Here is a 16,555-nt window from a genome sequence, read left to right as displayed (position 1 = left end):
GGTAATTTTATTTGGTTTTCACATACCAAAAACCTACAAAAGTATCAATGATTAACATCAACTTTAACTGTCAATCAGAGGTGACAATTTTTCAAAAAAGTTATCTTTTTAAATACTTTAAAGGTATAGCACATAAGGTGTTAAGAAATCTGGCCTACTTGTAGTCTTTGCAGACAAATGAATGTATTCACTTTAGAATACAAAAGTTAATTACATAAACATTACCATACTTTAACCATATTATCCAGGAACTCAATGTCAATATTCATATTTCAGACAGGTAAGTTAAAAAGCAATTCTTTTAAAAATATATTCTCAATATAGTTTTCAAAATCATTTCCGATTGAATTTTTATTACACACCATTAAAAAATGTCATCATAAGAAATTTTAACTGAAAAGTAAGAAAACAAAATAACAGCTGTACTTTTTTACAGAGAGGCGACATAAATCAAAGAGATATTCTAACTCAAAAGTTGAAGTCAAACTACCACCGCCACGGTCAACAGAAACAATAAAAAAACAACAACAATAACACGAAATACAGTCTTCATACACAACATGAAACTAAAAACAGAGTAACACGAACCACACCTATACACAGGGGCGATCGCAGATGCTCTGAAAGGGTAAGATGATCCTAATCCACGAAGTATATGTAAGGTTTGATCAGTAACTAGAAAAATCAATGTCTGAACAGTACTTAATCGACAAGAGCACTTCATGCACATTGCGAAATTTTCTGTAAGCAATGCTTTATTAATACTCTACTGGTTGAAAACAATGTCTCAATATTATCAAATTTTGAATTCATTAATACTTTTGTCTTATCTAATTATCAGTAATAAACCTGGATATACCTTTCAAACTATTTTGTTAGATATGTAAAGTTCAAAATAAACAGTTCAAGGTTAAAGTTCATTAACTAGAATTGACTTCTCGGAGCCAGTGATATTTTTTGTCAGCCTTGCAATGTTCAAAAGTATTTTCTTCTCTGCTTAGACATTTCTGTTTTGATCAAATTTGCTGCAAGTGTCTGTACCATGTCAGGAATATGACAGTTGATCTGTTTGGGCCTTAGTTTTGCCACTTGATTAATGACTTTCTGTTTTGATTTTTCATCGGAGTTCAGTATTTTCGTGATTTTACTTTTTAAAGGTTATATTGTGCAAGAATATAATATAGTTTTATATATGATTTATTCATTTTATCTGCGAATTGGAAATCATTCATGTGTGTCATTCAAATATTCGTTTTGAAAATTTATAAACAGTGTACATTCCATTAAATTGACACAATAAGCAATAAAATGTCAATACATATTATTAACTATTACTCCCCGAAAGTTACCATATTGTGTCTTATTATAATGATGTTTCTAAGATAATGAAGTAGAAGTAAGTCATGTACAATGTAAGTGTTTTGTGTCTGTCTAGATTCTAAGTGCAAAACGACGATAAAACAGCATATATATATATATTGAGTGCAATGTATAAATCTATGTTCTAGTATGAACGTATTTCGGGTGTCATGTAATGCTTATATTTAGACATAATATGTGACCACATTTATCAAGATGTTGTCAGGGTAAAACAAAATGGCAAGACAATACAAATTCATTATTCGAAATAAAACTGACAAAACTATGACAAAAAAATGAAAACGACCAAACGTCACGAGTTGTAGACACTGTTCATGTGTCGAATATTTATATGTACTCACTACATTTGTTTTCACAAGTCATCAACCTGATGTTCAGTGGTTATCGTTTGTTGATGTGGTTCATACGTGTTTCTCGTTTTTCATATAGCTTAGACTGATGTTTTTCCTGTTTAACTGGTTTTACACTATTCTTTTTAGGGGCCTTTAATAGCTTGCTGTTCTGTGTGAGCCGAGACTACGTGGTGAAGACCGTACTTTGACCTATGATAGTTTACTTTTACAATTTTTTACTTGGATAGAGAGTTATCCATTGGCACTCATATTGCATCTTCTTACATTTATATATGTTTAAAGTTCTTTAATTACTATTCCTTAATTTGCATTTATTTTTATATATACAAATACATTGAATAAATGCTTCTAAAAGACATTCGTTTCTCACTAATAGCCAAATATAAGATGACAGAAAAGGTTAAGGAAATAGAACCAATTTTCAACCTTCCGTAAAAAGTAACTTTAAGGAACTAAGTGTAAAGTAGGTGCCAACATTATTTCACCAGACGTCTTTTAAGTGAGGGTCAAGACCGAGATAAAAATCGTACAATTTTTTAACACTTATAAGATTCATTGCTCAAGGCGTGTGTAATTAGAACTGACTAAACACATGATTGTTCAAAAATGTATGGCGTTTATCTTAAAGAATGACGTATTCATGAATACATCTGTTACACACATGTTATTGTCCTAGATACACAAGAGACAACATTTGTTTACTGATGTTCAAATCTTGTAAATTTGTTTTAAATATACAAAACTAGCGGCAAAAACTGAGGGAATAGGCCGAAATTACTGATATCGGTGGCATCAACCGGGTACAACGTGTTTATCTACATGGAAAGTTGTAGAAACTAGTATCTCAATGTAAAGAATGTCAACATGATCAATGAAAGACATTATATAAATTATGTCCCGAATTTTGAAAAAGACAGTCAAAATGATTATTTCAATAAGTGAAACGGTTCATATATTTTTTTCTTTCAAAATAAAAGTATTTCAAATGAACTGAATGGCTTACCTGTTCTTGGTCTCTATATAAACCAATTGTTGTGTTTTGCCAAAACATATGGAAAGTATCACCCTCTCTCACAACAATGACATTCAACCCATCATGTGTACACACATTCACTTTTATGTAAATACATAATGGAATAATATCTATGTATTATTGGACATGTCAAACATACCGCCATTTGTATATGAAAGATGGATGATATTGTTGGCAAGAAGTCCACGTCGATCGTAACATTTATGTATTTGAAGATTTTGGGGGTACACGTCAGAGATGTTTTTGTCATCCAATGGAGCTTTACTGACAAGATAAACTGTTATATACGTATAGTATTGTTTAAAGTTAATGATTGAAAACTTAATGTACTAGTGGTATGACACTGTGCAAACTCGGACAATAGTTTTGACAACAATTAGGATAAGATGAACTGATTGTTTTTAAATCCACAGGCCATTAGACACATTAGTATCCAAATGTAACACAATTAATTGTAATTATGTGTAAATCAGATATTGAAATCATAAAATGTGTTTAATATAAAAATTTATAAACATGTGATTAACATTTTGACAGTTTGTATAAAATTTATTGAATGCATGTAAAATCCAACAAACTTTGGTATTCGGTCAGTGATGCTAAGCTACTTTATACAAAATAAACAGGTCATTTGTTGCTCATTCCTATGGTGGGTACATTAAAAGAGGTTGGTTTATATGCAGAGGAATACACAATGAAAGAATAATTTAATTTGGTTAATAGTGTCTTATTGGACTTTTTTTATACATGTTTAATGATTTCAAGGCATCGACTTTACATTTACTATTGTCATATCTTTTGTAAAAAGTTAGAAACATAACTGCATTTTGGGGTGTAAAACTATGTTAACAAGACATATGACCAAACACAAAGCAAAGCATTACCATCATCATTTTGTTCTATGCTTATCTGGTAAAGCGTTATCTTTCCTGGATGATTATTGAAAATGTCATATTGCAGGTATCATAAGACATATAATTTTCCAATCTAATTAATTAAAGTTTTCAGTACTTGTTCTCATTTTCTTTCGCTGATCCACGTGCGACATATAAACAACCAAACGAAAATGAAGAGCAAGTGCCAAAACTTATTTTAACTAGAGTGCTAAATTTCCACTTTGAGTATTTTCTTTTCTAAATGAATTCTGATTATAATGAAGAAGGGAACTCAAACATGCATAATGTTTTCAAACACTTTTAACTAGATTAAATTCATTGGAGAGAATAAACAACTCTGATGTTATGTTTTACTTTTCTGATAAACAAGGATACATACATATACAAATGCATTCCTACTCGATTGAAAATATTGAAAATACAAAAAGGGTCTTAAAAACGTAAACGGAACACAAGATGCACAACTTGGTATGCTTCAAGAATAACTTGACCTTTCAAAACACTAAACCACAACATCTCGAGTAGCAATGACGCTTTCTTGAATCAAAACTACGACAGCCATGAGTATTCAGCAACAAAGTATGAAGGATTCGGATTGACACAAAGGCTAAGTAATTAAAAGAGGGACGAAAGATACCAAAGGGACAGTCAAACTCATAAATCTAAAACAAACTGACAACGCCATGGCTTAATATGAAAAAAAACAAACAAACAACAGCACACACGACACAACATAGAAAACTAAAGAATAAACAACACGAACCCCACCAAAAAACTAGGGGTGATCTCAGGTGCTCCGGAAGAGTAAGCAGATCCTCCACATGCAGCACCCGTCGTGTTGCTTATGTGATAACAAATCCGGTTAATAGTCTAATTAAAGTACATATGCATTCATTTTATAAGTATAATTCTGTTCTCATTTAGAAATTTAATATATTTAATATATTAAATAAGCAATCAGATATAAAATTTTACATATAAATCATCGGGGGAGATTTGAAAGTTTTATTTAAACGTAGTGTGTCCAAAACGTATGCAAATATAAGAAGTTTTTTAAAGGTATTTCGATATTGAAATATCATTTGATTAGTAATAATTTAAAGTATTGAAATTGCTATTTAAAAGGACAAAGCAAATATGACATAAACGGAAAATAATTCAGTAGGTTTTATTTTATTGTAACCTGTAGATATGTAAATATAAGAAACACCTCAAAGTTTATAATCACAAAGACACCCACATTGTCCTTTGTGAGAAATGTAGGTAATAGCCTTGACGATTCTATAATAAACACATGCTCAAAACCATTTTCACAAATCATTCCTATCAATACAATTAGTTCTTTGTCATGATCAGATTAAAATTGAATATTTTGTTTTGAAACTCACAAAACGCTTTTAAATCTGTCTTTCATTTGATCAGATGTAGTACTGAAAATTATACTTATCATGCGGTAATCTACCTACAGAAAAGTCATAATTGGCCAGACTGAATAATGATTTATATTTGATCTATTTTATCTTGTACTTGGTTTACTCTTAGTTTATTTTATTTCTTTTCGAAGAGACTCATTCAATATGAAAATAAGGCGAAGAGGTGTGATTTTCAAGAAGATAACTATTCACCAGCGATTTTAGGACGATGATATAAACAACTATTGATTATGCCAACGTAAGACACTCAACAATTCACAGATCCGACAAACATAAAGTCAGCTATAAAAGGTCGTCGTATTCATACGACAAAATGTAAAACAATTCAAAATAAAACAAACAACTAAAGCCATATGATGCTATAATTGTTTAACACAGATGAGAAACTCCAAAGAAAAATCAATTCCACTTGTCATTCCTGTTGCAGTTATTTAAGAACTTGCTTTGACTACAGACGGCAGCATAATAATCTTTAGCAATATAAAAAGCAAGTTTAGTACTTCCAACGTCTAGGTAGTTTTAATTGTCTGAAATAAGAATACCACGTATCTTAATGAACAGGTTTTCAGTATGCCTAAGTAAAACTATGACTCCAATCATTATGCTAAGAAAACATAACTGATTAAAACAAAGATCCCCGTTTACATGGGAAGAGGACCCTATTTCACTTTTCCTATGTATCAGATTTCAGTATGAAACTAGTGTTCCTTACATGTCCATTAGCCGTGTCCTTATGTTTCTGTTTTGAGCATTACTAAGAGTCGGTCACATTTCCTGTAACCGTCTATCACTACGACAAATACAATATGGTATATATCCCCGATTGAACATTAAAAAAATGCTTTGCTATTGTCAAAAGCAGATTACGTCTGCGTTTTTTTTAATCCATTTAGATACAATGGATTTTGAAATATGTTAACAATTCCATTTCAATACAATGTGTTGTGAAATCTGCATTTACGATTCCATCTTATAGAAAGGGTTTTAAATCTTCGTTTACGATTCCATTTCAATACAATGATTTTTTAAATCTGCGTTACGATTCTATTTCAATACAATGGATTTTGCAACCTCATTCTGCGTTTACGATTTCATTTAAAATCAATGGAGTTTGCAATCTGCGTTTACGATTTGCAATGGCGTACAGCAGATTTTGATCATTGTTACCTGTTTCATCTGCTTTACCGATAGTCGGTAATAGGATGTGGGTTATAAAACTCGTAAAGTACGAAAATGTTTGGTAAATATAAAAAAGTAGCAATTTTCGATATCCAGAGATAGTTATAAATATACCACATGCATTCTTCTTTTAATTAAATAGCTAAGAGAATATATGATCAGCAAAAGCTTTTGTTCTTAATATCCAATTTGTGTTTATATTATTACCTACTTTAATTATGTCTCGTTTAAACAATGTAGCTTTTTATATAACTTTGTTATGCAACTTCAGATGAAAGATGTGTTCGACTAATTTCTTAAACATAAGATGCACTTCAGTATATAATGATTCTTAAGCAATATGTCATAAAACACTGACTAAGATAACAAAAATTTTCCAAAGCAAACAATAGATCTTTGTAGCCTTTTTTCATTGCATGTAACATAAAAAGCTGTCTCTACCACACAAGTCGAGTACACAAATCGCACTGAAGTTGAGGTATTGAAGTATTATGGTCCAACTTCTCTACCACACAAGTCGAGTACACAAATCGCACTGAAGTTGAGTTATTGAAGTATTATGGTCCAACTTCTCTACCACACAAGTCGAGTACACAAATCGCACTGAAGTTGAGGTATTGAAGTATTATGGTCCAACTTCTCTACCACACAAGTCGAGTACACAAATCGCATTGAAGTTGAGGTATTGAAGTATTATGGTCCAACTTCTCTACCACACAAGTCGAGTATACAAATCGCATTGAAGTTGAGGTATTGAAGTATTATGGTCCAACTTCTCTACCACACAAGTCGAGTACATAAATCGCATTGAAGTTGAGTTATTGAAGTATTATGGTCCAACTTCTCTACCACACAAGTCGAGTACACAAATCGCATTGAAGTTGAGGTATTACAGTATTATGGTCCAACTTGTCTGAATTTAATTATTAGTTATATAAAGTATCAATTACATCAATATGGTATCGGTAATTTTATTATTTTTAAAGAGATTAAACCAAAGCATTCAAACTAATATCATTGGTACTTTTAGATTATATAACCAGGGGCCGATCCAGGGTCCGGGGATTAATTGCTTGATTGATTGGTGTTCGATGCCACTTTGGATATATTGTGGCGGTCAATGATACTGCTGGTGCCTTTTTTGTATTGTCAGAGGAAGCAGAAGTGCCCGAAGAAAACCGCAAAACAAAGGCAGGCAAGCTCACAATCTTTTTCACTTCGGATTGAAGTTGAATGCATCTGCCATATATGCAGGGTTCGAACTCACAACATAAGACTTAGTGTTAATAGTCTAATGATACAATAGTTAGACATCTCAGCCCTAGAATCGATTCGCTTTTAAACCTTTCCCAAATTATCCACTGACGTATAACTGTATTTAGTGTCAAAATAAAAAGAATGTGATAGAAAATGAGACACAAAGACGATATATTAAGATTTATGAACAAAAATATTATCTTTTCTAATAGTTGTTATCTGTGAGATGATTTCCTTTTGTGTTTTGAGCTTAAACTTTACTCTCAAGTTGTATTATCGACCATGTTCAAAAATAGTTTAGCAAAACTAATAGTTTAGGAGACGAAAGTACCAACACCCTATTACCTGTACTGTAGATGCTTTAGATAACATTGATCATAATATGTTAGTTTTTAACATATTATGATCAATGTTAGCATCTACTGTATTGTAATGACAATTGGGACAGCAGATAAAAATCTACTGTACATTATTGCAAACACAATTGATGTGAATGCGATCAGGAACATATACCCTAATTGCACTAGAAGATGTATTGTGAACATTATCTAAACTTGACACCAATACTTTTCTCACATACATCTGTACTGATGATGCATGTAAAAGAAAATAATCAGATCATCAGTTTATATGTCAAAAATAAATCAGTGAATTTAACTCGGATAAAGTACAATGTATGTTCAAAATAGTATAATAATAGTTCATCTTATGCCCTGTATAGGTTTAGGTATTATATGTCTGTACAAAGTTACAAACTTTAATTATATTTGCAAAGCAAATACATAGTTCTCATTACTATGTTCTTCAAACTTCTCAATCATTTTAATTGAAACTTGTCGTTTTGAAACTGAAACCTATTTTTTTTTATAATTTAAAACCTCCACGAATACTTATTTTTTTCATACGGCAGCCTGATTTAATACAGGTACGACTCAAATTAATTTAAAAAGCTTTTTGAAGTGTACGCCTGAAACAAGATAATACCGGGTAAAAAGTCTGTCATGTAACGCCGCAACTTCCCAAAACTAACGTTTCAAAACGTGTCAACGCCTGTTTGTTTAAATCCAAGATTTTCAAACAGATCACCCCTTCACCCTCCTCTACTACCGAAACAGCTATCAAATATAGATGTTAACAAATTATCAGAACACAATTTCACTGAATCTGCAATTTATACACTTAAGAGAATTAAGGATATAAATTGAACGGTACTGTCTTTACTTAAAAGAGGAATAGCTACAGGTACATACATATGAATGAGCACGAGAGAGTTTGGAGTTATTTTATGCATAATCAATCATGAAGGGCAAACGGGCATTGTTTGCGAAGTAACTGAAAGTTAAAAAAGAGCATCATATCAAAAGGAAAAGTAAGGAACGACCAGTTAAATCTACCATCAGTATTGTTTTCCATCTTTCTGAACAAATATCTATTTCTTTAAAGTTTAATACTCAGTTTCAAAAATCCTCATTGATATTCAACCGGAAAAGGGGTAGGAGTTCGTCCATTTGTATTTGATTTTAAAGAAAAATTAGATGAAATGAATGGTATTCAACTATCTGAAGCTGTTTGTGTACCGTTCATTATATGTTTACACTGTCTTAAATCCAGTTCGTCTTTGATTGTGGCCTTTATCTTAGATAGGTAACTATCATCAGCACTAGTATACATAAAATTGTACCAGAAAAAAAACTTTCAAAAGAGGGACGAAAGATACCAGTGGGACACTCAAACTCATAAATCTAAAATAAATTGACAACGCCATGGCTTAAAAAGATAAAAGACAAACAGAAAAACAATAATACACAAAAACAACAACATGGAAAAATAAAACTAAAGACTTTACAACACGAACCCCACCAAAAACTGAAGACTTAACAACACGAACCCCACCAAAAACTAAAGACTTCACAACACGAACCCCACCAAAAACTGCAGACAATTTTAACAATGCAATACAAAATGAAAAAAATAAGGATAAACAAAATATAAATTACTGAAACAACTTAAAAAGAATAAACCGGATTGTTATGCAAAGACTGCTCACGTTTATTATAAAATTACATAGCAATTATTTTGTTTTACGATTCCTTGTACAGGGTTGAGCTCAATATTGTAGCTGCTACGTAGTCCTACGTAGATTTTGACTATTGAACGTGTAGCTATATAGACTAGTTGTTACATAGATATTGATAGCGGCTACGTAGCTGCTACGATATTGAACTCAACCCTGCTAACAACATTGGACGTGTGCAACATGTGATGCAGAACAAACTTACCTTTCCGGATCACCTGTTTTTTGTTTTCTGTAGTGTTTGTGGACTATTGTTTATGATGTCGTCATTTTCAGGTGTTTTTTTCAACGAATTTGACAGCTTTTTCTTTACTTTAAATATGACTTGATTCTTCTTTCGATATATCCTGCCTCTTATTGATATAAGTGACGTATGATAAGACTAAGATACGGTTAGGATTGTATAAGAATACGACTTGCACGCAACGAATTAATGATACAGCAATAGAACTGTCTTGAAAGCTATGCCATTTTGGTAGGAGAATACAAATTTCAAAAACTGTTTTATATGTTGTGTATTGTGTCATATCGAATGTAACAGTTGTTTTTTACTTTTGTATTTATAGGTCAGAAAAATTGTATGACATTCGAGAAAAAAAACCACCTCAATAACAAGAAATTTATTAAACTAATATATGATTGTGCTGTTTCCGTCGCTCACATTATTTTCAATTTTGAATTCAACATTATTCAAGCGCTATCAACAGAGCTGATTTCATGCCACTTTTCCCTTACTAAATAATGTATCATAGTTGTTTATCCTGTTTAAACAGTCTTTTATGTATTTTTTTCTTTTTTAATTTTACAACAATGTTAACAATATAACACGAACCTTGTTTTCGGTTTTAATGTTCCTTCGCCGTGGCCATACACTTCCCGAGCTCGCATTTTACAGAAATTCGAAAAAATAAAAACCCTTTCCGTCGTCCATTTTTACTCTTACGGAATTAGATAATTATAGCGTATTCGATTTTTCGATTACAAAGAGCTATTCTGTATCTTTATACACAGAACAATAGCTAGAAGGCACTTTTAGAAACAATTCTTCTAAACAAAAAGACACTATTAGTTCTATGTCAATATTTGTTTATCTAAGCGAAGTTTTAAAGTAATGTATTTGTAAATGAAAAGGTAAAAAAACTTTAAATATTGATACATTTTACAGTGGTCGATCTTTCCATTTGCTTTCTAATTTGAACCTTCAAGAAATATAAATGAAGTAGCTACAAGGACAACAGTATGAATAGGCATGAGTTATTCAGTCAAATTTTAATATTGAATTCTTATAAGCAAATGAGATTTGATATTAGATTTAGACAAATGATTCATTTAAGTCTTTCATAATCTGTGAAAAAAATGGCTGAACGTAAAATTAGTACAGTAGGTTTGGCGCTTTATCCGATCACACACCAAAAAAAAAATGGGTTCAGTTTTAGATGAATAAAAAAAAATAGGGTTACCCAAGTACACGTTAATACTGGTGTCCTATGCCATGAATTTGCTAGTTGTTGATTCTTATGATATCTTTATATTTTTGTCATCTTGAAAATTTGTGGTAAACAGCACTGTCTTTGGTATTATCTGTTTCACTTATTCACAGTTAATTTACTAGAGGTGATCTAGAGCTAGACATATGGAATGAACACTCTGGTTGTAATATAAATGATGTGTACTTATCACTAGAATTTACCTCCTCGAATGACACGACGGGTTCTACATTTGGAGAAGGTACTGCTTACCGGAAGTCTGTTTTCGTTGGATAGTTGCGCAATCTTTGCTTTTCTGATTAATTTTTTGTCATTGTTGAATTTTGTTTTCGTAGTTTTTGTATTGTTCATAGTGTTATTATTGAAATTGTCAATTTGGCTCTTCCTTCTTCTTTTTACTATTAGCTAGGGATAGACTCAAGATGCATATTACCTCTAAAAGTTGTGTTTTTGTTTATGATTTCGCTATCTTATTGAGGTTGTAAATGAAAAGGTAAAAAAAACTTTAAATATTGATACATTTTACAGTGGTCGATCTTTCCATCTGCTTTCTAATTTGAACCCTCAAGAAATATAAATGAAGTAGCTACAAGGACAACAGAGTGAACATTAAGGTTCGTGTTATATTGTTATATTGTCTTTTTTCATGTATTTGGTTTTGATGTTATATTTGTTATTCTCGTGGGATTTTGTCTGATGCTTGGTCCGTTTCTGTGTGTGTTAGTTACATTGTAGTGTTGTGTCGTTGTTTTCTTCTTATATTTATGCGTTTCCGTCAGTTTTAGTTTGTTACCCCGATTTTGTTTTTTGTCCATGGATTTATGAGTTTGAACAGCGATATACTACTGTTGCCTTTATTTATATCCTATATTTCATTTGATCCATGCATAGATACAATTCAGTTTGCCAAACAGATCTTCGCTATAACTGTTTAAAAATATATACTAGTATCTGTACTCATGTTGTTCTTTCATTTATTTTAACATGTTATCTAATTTCCACATGTCCTAAGCATCTGTGTCTATATGTATGTAAGTAGCATTGATAATTTTTTTTTTTTTTTTTTTTTTGCTGAACCAAGTTTTAAAAATTATCTTATACATCGCGATAACACATGTATACATTCGTCAAAACAAAGTTTTACGCAAATTGGTTAAATTTAGCATCTAAAGCAATTGATACCTTCAATCAAACTATTTTAAAATTTATTTGTAGTAATTAGTTTGCTGAGGTATATACTTCATAGCGTGGTATCAGTCTAAGGAGTATGATAAGATAAAAACAAAAGTACTTCTTCTTGGCAACAAAATGTTGTGTGATTATCTTGAAATATTGATATTTAACAGAAATTTAATGTTTTGATGTTATTTTCTTAATATAAAAAAAAATAAGATGATGTGATATAACTGATTAATAACTGCCAATGAGATAACTTTGACATGGATATAAACAAGTATAGTTAATTGTACGGCCTTTAACAATGAAAAAAAAACAATACCGTTTAGTCAGTTCGTACATTATTTGTAACAATTTTCCACAAATATACGTTTTAATTACCTTTAAAGAACAACGACACGTGTTTTTAGAATAACCATCATCAGATATGCTAAGATAATCGAAGTATTTCAAATATTGCTTTATTTAAATATATAAATGAAACTTAGATGAGGATCGGAATAGGGGCCGGGGATAAGAGGTCTTCGTTTTTTAAGGATATTTTACTCTGTTTGGCCAATTTTTCCTAATTCTTATTTTTTGTCCGTTATTGCTTATTCTTCCTATTCGATTATCCCATAATTCTCTATTCTTTTTAACTTTCTTGCCTATTATTCTGATTTCTGTAAACATCGTTAAGACCCCCTTTCAAGCTATTGAACCTGGTTATTTGCAATATTACGATTTTTCTTAAAATTAACAAATACACAAATTTGAATGTTATTGTTTCAGGTCGTTTGTCGTCTTTGAGAATAAGTAAACATTTAATCAACCATGCTTTTAAATTTTCCAATGGCTGACCTTATTTTAAGTCCATAACCATAATGGGTCTATTATGGTATGATTTTAGCGGTTCAATGGACTTGTGCAAAGAGCAATGATTTATAACTATTATCTATTTCGATCCAAAACACATATTATTGATTTTTTTTCACAAAGGTCTTAAGTTTGAATATTTTCCTTTAGAACTAAGGACAAAAGCAACATTTACAAGTAATTTTGTAAAGCTTTCAAACATTTCAAACAAATATTGGCCCTTAATGTACAGAAATAAATATGCATTGATATTTCTCAAATCTGAGTTATTTTGTTGGATAAGTATACATTCTTTATGATTATTATGTAAACATCAAAATTGGTTTTAGCATAAATAGATATACATGTATACACAGCTTTTGTAAGGTTTGAAAAACATGATATATATTCTAGCCAGGTACGAACTCAAGACAAATTAAACTAACAACAATTTTTAGAGTAAAACATTCATAAACCACGTTCCCAAATTATTTATTTAATTTTTTTTTTTTTTTTTTTTTTTTTTTTTTTTTTTTTTAAATTTATGATTTGTTATGGGACACCCTCCATCTCCCCCAACGATTTGGATAAAACCATAGAAGAGTTTCAATTTCATAATTACATTATTATATTAAAATGTTTGGACCTACTGTTTCTCTTTTAGAGCAGTTAGTTTTACAAATAAAAAATAAGGAAATAATCAGACAACCCCACTGTGCCCTAAACTAAGAAAGTGGGAATATATATATATACATAAATCTGTGACGATGAACTGATCACTGCTAACGTTGATGATTAAGGAAAGCACACGGATCATTATTAACACTTGGTATGCTATACATGTGTGTTCATGTTAATGTGTCCTTATATATTTATTCAATTCTTTTCTCAAGTAATTTAATAAATCGCTTTTTAAATTTTCCATTATATCTTAAATTTGCCGCCTTGATCTATATTATTATCATTACATACAATAGTTTCTTCTTAATTGAACCTGAAAACCATTAGAATTAAAACCTTTAAATGTATTTTCCAATACCGATTAACTTTTTGTCATAAATAATTCTTTAATAACTGGATTGCAAAAATATATGATATGTAAATATTTAGTTTATCGAGATGGGATCATACTAAACAACTGGTATTTATAATCCTTTTTTATCCTACTTGACTACATATGTTTTCTGAGTGTGATTCACATAAATATTTATCCTCTACATTGTGAAAATTCTTAACTTCTTTCTAAATACAAAGTTCAAGTCCAAGTAGAATAAAGAATGTTTTCAAATAGCCATACTATTTTGCCTTGACTTCAGTTTATATAACCTCTTTACAACACTGCAAATTAAAATAGAATAAGATGTGGTATGATTGCTACGGGAGCTACCATTTACTCTTGTTTTGTTTTAACCTATTATGTGCCAATTGAATTAATGTCTTCGTCAGTTCGTATAAGTATAATGCCCCCCCCCCCCCCCCCCCCGAAAAAAACAACAACAAAAAAACAAACAACAAAGAACATAATTGTTTGAATTTGTTTCCCTTATTACACCAAAATCTTTAAAAAAAATATACTTATTTTGTCTGTTTCCTTTTTTTCACACATTGTGGTCTATACAAGTGAGAGGTTTAGCTAACTGAAAAAGGCGTTTTCTAGATCCGAAAAGGCTCGCACCTAGTCAGGAATGTTACAGTTGTCCCATTCGTTTGATGTTTTTGAGTTTTTGATTTAATAAATGTCTTTCTGTAAAGAATTATCCTAAGAGTTCGGTATTTTTGTTATTTTACTTTTTTCCATCAAAAATTTCTTGCATTATATACAACACAGCTGGAATCAACAGATAACCAAACATATATTCAATACTATATGTGTGTTCAGAGCACCGTTAATGTTTCGTTTCTTTCATCTTATAGAAAAAAAACTGTGCAATCATTAGTTCATGATAATTACGAGAATGCTTGCTGACAGACTGCAGGTTGAACGATCAGATTGAATTCTTTCATGTAAATATAAAGTCAATACAGTGGCGGTGAAAACTTTTTATAGCGTTGGGATGGATAGGACATATTGCACAATTAAAGCCTCTATATGAGGAATAAAGCCTCTTTATGAAGTTGATACGGGGTTATATCGACACAAGAGAATCATATTGACTGGGGACAAAGTCCAAGGTCGATATGCTTCTCTAGGTCGACATATTTTCGTATTGACCTCAACCAAAGGCTACAATTGGTATATTATCAATCAATCACGACTATTGCACGAACAATGTAAAATTGGCGATGTATTTTAGTAACAAGCTGCATCCCCATTGCAATATACTGCTTTTGACTACGAAAAGCGTAACACAAGATCAATTGACGTGTAAACTGAATAAGTACAAACGAACATATAATGAAGTCTTAACGTATCACTAATCCTTCAAAATATTAGATTAATAATATGCAACATAGTATATGAAAGAAAGTCTCTAGGACCATTTAAGTTTTCTCTACTTTACATGTACAAGCAGTTAGCAATCACCCCTAATTGTTCAATTTCCACGGCTATGGGGTAATATAAATTCTAAACGCTCTGATCTATATTTTATTTTAATTAGATGATCTTTCTCATTTATACATAATTATGTTTACCTCTTTAAACTAATGTGCGTGACTAAGTTTTGATATTTCAATCTCATCTTCGGTCCAACAATACAAGACTCTATCAATCCTATGACATACTATTTAAATGAGATCACTCAAGGTTAATTGTAATGTAACATGAACCTATGTCAACCTACGGTATAAAGATGCTATCAGTACATTTAATTAGGTAAAGTATACAGTTTTTGTGCAATAAGGTATTAATAATTATCAAAGGTTCTTGTTGGTATTTGAATTTCAGACATAGTCTCTTAAAGAGTTAACCCCCACACATAAATGACTGAGGACTTCATTAACAGATGTCCGTTTTACGTTACAAATATATAAACTCTTTGCTCTTTGTTTTGTTTTAATTTTTTAGATACAGACAGACATTTATGTTTTTACATAGAATATTACCATTGATATTATCTACGCATGGAACATAAAAGAGGATGAAAGGATGGGGCCGGGTAGTTCATTTCTTTATTTTGTATAACATCTTTCTCTCTTTTTTTTTACCATATTGCCCATTATTCTCGTAGCACTTATTATTCCCTACTATTCTCTATTCTTTATTGTTATTGCCTATATTCTTAACCTTTCGTCGTTTATTCATTATTCTATAAACCTCACCCTGACCCTCATGAAATTACCATAAACAGAACAAAAAATTATTTTTGTTCTAAAAAAGAACGTTGTCCTCCTAAATTATTCCATATTCGTCATCGATTAATTTGCATTGAGAATACATATATCAGGGACATAAATCATATAAAGCCTCTCCTCTTGTCCATGGTTCTAAAACAGTTTCGTTTGAAATATGAC

The 16,555-nt window shown here is 31.0% G+C and overlaps 1 protein-coding gene across 2 annotated transcripts in view; it reads right to left on the bottom strand.

Moving 5' to 3' along the window:
• The window catches only part of LOC139502742 (innexin unc-9-like), a 49,132-nt gene that overhangs the window by 17,410 nt on the left and 15,167 nt on the right, over positions 1-16,555 (bottom strand). The window contains exon 1 of one of the 2 annotated variants that reach the window (XM_071292305.1): positions 2,737-3,024. The exons of the other annotated variant lie outside the window; for it this stretch is intronic. The gene's annotated coding sequence lies outside the window, so the exon portion shown is untranslated. Of the gene's footprint in view, positions 1-2,736; positions 3,025-16,555 lie in introns of those variants that run through there. 2 annotated transcript variants of the gene reach the window in all.

Source organism: Mytilus edulis, chromosome 14, assembly GCF_963676685.1.
Source record: "Mytilus edulis chromosome 14, xbMytEdul2.2, whole genome shotgun sequence".
Lineage (NCBI taxonomy): Eukaryota > Metazoa > Mollusca > Bivalvia > Mytilida > Mytilidae > Mytilus > Mytilus edulis.
Note: the sequence above shows the minus strand (reverse complement) of the source record. Positions and strands in the feature narration are given on the sequence as shown.